The sequence below is a fragment of the Pipistrellus kuhlii genome, unplaced genomic scaffold, assembly GCF_014108245.1.
Source record: "Pipistrellus kuhlii isolate mPipKuh1 unplaced genomic scaffold, mPipKuh1.p scaffold_m20_p_2, whole genome shotgun sequence".
NCBI classification, from domain to species: domain Eukaryota; kingdom Metazoa; phylum Chordata; class Mammalia; order Chiroptera; family Vespertilionidae; genus Pipistrellus; species Pipistrellus kuhlii.
The window spans coordinates 76,619,439-76,622,136 of record NW_023425515.1 but is presented as its reverse complement, the minus strand read 5'-3'; the positions used below and the strand labels follow the sequence as shown (position 1 = coordinate 76,622,136).

The window sequence follows — 2,698 nt, the reverse complement described above, 5'->3', positions numbered from 1 at the left end:
TTGTGACTATATGTTTCAGAGCAGGGTTTTGCCTTTCATGAAACTTATTTAGAAATCCAATTTCCTGAAATTTCCATGTATCTTCTACTGTCTTAGCAGCATATGACACTGAGAAATGGTATTAAATAAATACAAAATGGATTGGAGACTTAAATGCATAGATCAAAATCACAAAACTCCCAGAAGAAAACATAGGCAGTAAAATCTCTGACATTTCTCTTAGTAATGTTTTTGTAATATATCTCCTTAGTCAAAGAAAATGATAAATAAATAAACTAAAGAGACTGCATCAAACTAAAAAAGGTTTTGCACAACAAAGGAAACCATCAACAAAACAAAAAGACTACCTACTAAACGAAAAAGATATTTGCCGATGACACATCCAATGAAGGGTTAATATCCAAAACATATATTTTTAAAAACTCATATAACTCAACACACACAAAAAATGAACAACCCAATTTAAAAAGTGGGCACAAGCTCTCATTCACTGCTTGCACGCCCTGCCACCCCACAGAAATGCTTCGATTACACACAGACTTTTGTCAGATTAGGCCCATGTTTAGGGTACTGACTTCTCATATCAATTGGGTTTATGCCAAAGATGTAAAATTTGGTGGAGAGGCTCGAGCCTTAATACTTCAAGGTGTAGACCTTTTAGAGGACGCTGTAACCAGTACTGTGAGGCCAAAGGGAAGAGTGATTGTTGAAAGAGCTGGGAAAGTCCCAAAGTAACAAAAGATGGTGAGACCATTGCAAAGTCCATTGACTTAAAAATATAAATATAAAAATATTGGCCCTAAACTTGTTCACGGTGTGGCTAATAACATAAATGAAGAGGCTGGGGATGGCACCACCATTGCTACTGTACTGGCACACTCCATTGCCAAGGAGCACTTTGAGAAGATTAGTAAAGGTGCTAATCTAATGCAAATCAGGAGAAGAGTGATGTTAGCTGTGGATGCTGAAATTTCTGAACTTAAGAAGTCTAAACCTGTGACAATCCCTGAAGAAATAGCTCAGGTTACTACAATTCCTATAAATGCAGACAAAGAAATTGGCAACATAATTTCTGAGGCAATGAAGAAGGTTGAAAGGAAAGGCGTCATCACAGTAAAGGATGAAAAACACCAAATGATGAATGAGAATTATTAAAGGCATGAAGTTTGATCTAGGCTATATTTCTCCATACTTTATTAATACAGAAAAAGATCAGAAATGTGAATTCCAAGATGCATAAATTCTATTGAGTGAAAAAATTTCTAGTGTTCAGTCCATCATACCTGCCCTTGAAATTGCCAATGTTCACCATAAGCCCTTTGTCATAAATGCTGAAGATGATGATGGAGAAGCTCTAAGTATGCTTATTTTGAACAGGCTAAAAGTAAGTCTTCAGTTTGTAACAGTCAGAGCTCCATGTTTGGTGACAATAGGAAGAACCTGCTTAAAAACATGGCTATTGCTCCTGGTGGTGCAGTGTTTGGAGAAGAAGAATTGACTTTCAATCTAGAAGATGTTCAGCCTCATGATTTAGGAAAAGTTGGAGAGGTCATTGTGACCAAAGATGATGCCATGCTCTTGAAAGGAAAATGTGACAAGGCTCAAATTGAAAAACTTATTCAAGAAATCGTCAAGCAGTTAGATATTACAACTAGTTAATATGAAAAGGAAAAACTAAATGAATGCCTGGCCAAAGTCTCAGATGGAGTAGCTGTGCTGCAGATTGGTGGGACAAGTGATGTTGAAATGAATGAAAAGAAAGACAGAGTCACAGATGCTCTCATTGCTATCCGAGCTGTTGTGGAGGAAGGCATTATTCTGGGAGGGGGCTGTACCCTGCTTCAGTGGATTCCAGCTTTGTACTCAATAATTCCAACTATTGAAGATCAGAAACTTGGTGCAGAAATTATTAAGAAAGCATTAAAAATTCCTGCAATGACCATTGCTAAGAATGAAGATGTTGAAGGATCATTGATAGTTGAGAAAAGTATGCAAAGTTTCTTAGAAACTGGTTATGATGCCATACTTGGAGATTTTATGAATATGGTAGAAAAAAGAATCATTCATCCAACTAAGGTTGTAAGAACTGCTTTACTGGATGCTGTCTGTGTGGCTCCTCTGTTAACAACAGAAGTTGTGGTCACATAAATTCCTAAAGAGGAGAAGGACCCTGGGATGGGCGGGATGGGTGGGATGGGAGGAGAGGAGGGAGGTGGCATGTTCTAGCCCTAGAATAGTGCTTTATCATCATTACTGAGAACTGTGAGAAGAAGCTCAGGGCAGTTTCCTCACCTATAACTTCAGAGAAATCAGTTGAAGAAAATGATTGAAGAAAAGGCTAGCTGATGTTCAAGAAAATCACTCTAACCATCAGTTACTGATTTCAATTAACAACATACAATGGTTTGCTGCTGTCATTGTCCATGCCAACAGATAATTTATTTTGTATTTTTGAATAAAAATAATCTGTACATTCCTTATAAGTGCAAGAGCCATGTGCCAATGTACTGCTTTCAACTTAAATCGCTGAGACATTTTTACTACTATTCTGTTAAAAATCAGGATTTTAGTATTTGTCATCACCCGATGAGAAGTGAAGAAGTCTTTCTGTGGAGAGTAAGAATAATTATGTACAAAGTAGAGAAATATCAAATTATGTGACCTTTGTGTAATAAAAATTTGTTTGAAGTTTAAATAA

General features: G+C 36.8%; 1 pseudogene; it reads left to right on the top strand.

Moving 5' to 3' along the window:
• Window positions 1-519: 519 nt before the first annotated feature.
• Window positions 520-2,457, top strand: LOC118724678 (annotated as a pseudogene).
• Window positions 2,458-2,698: the final 241 nt, after the last annotated feature.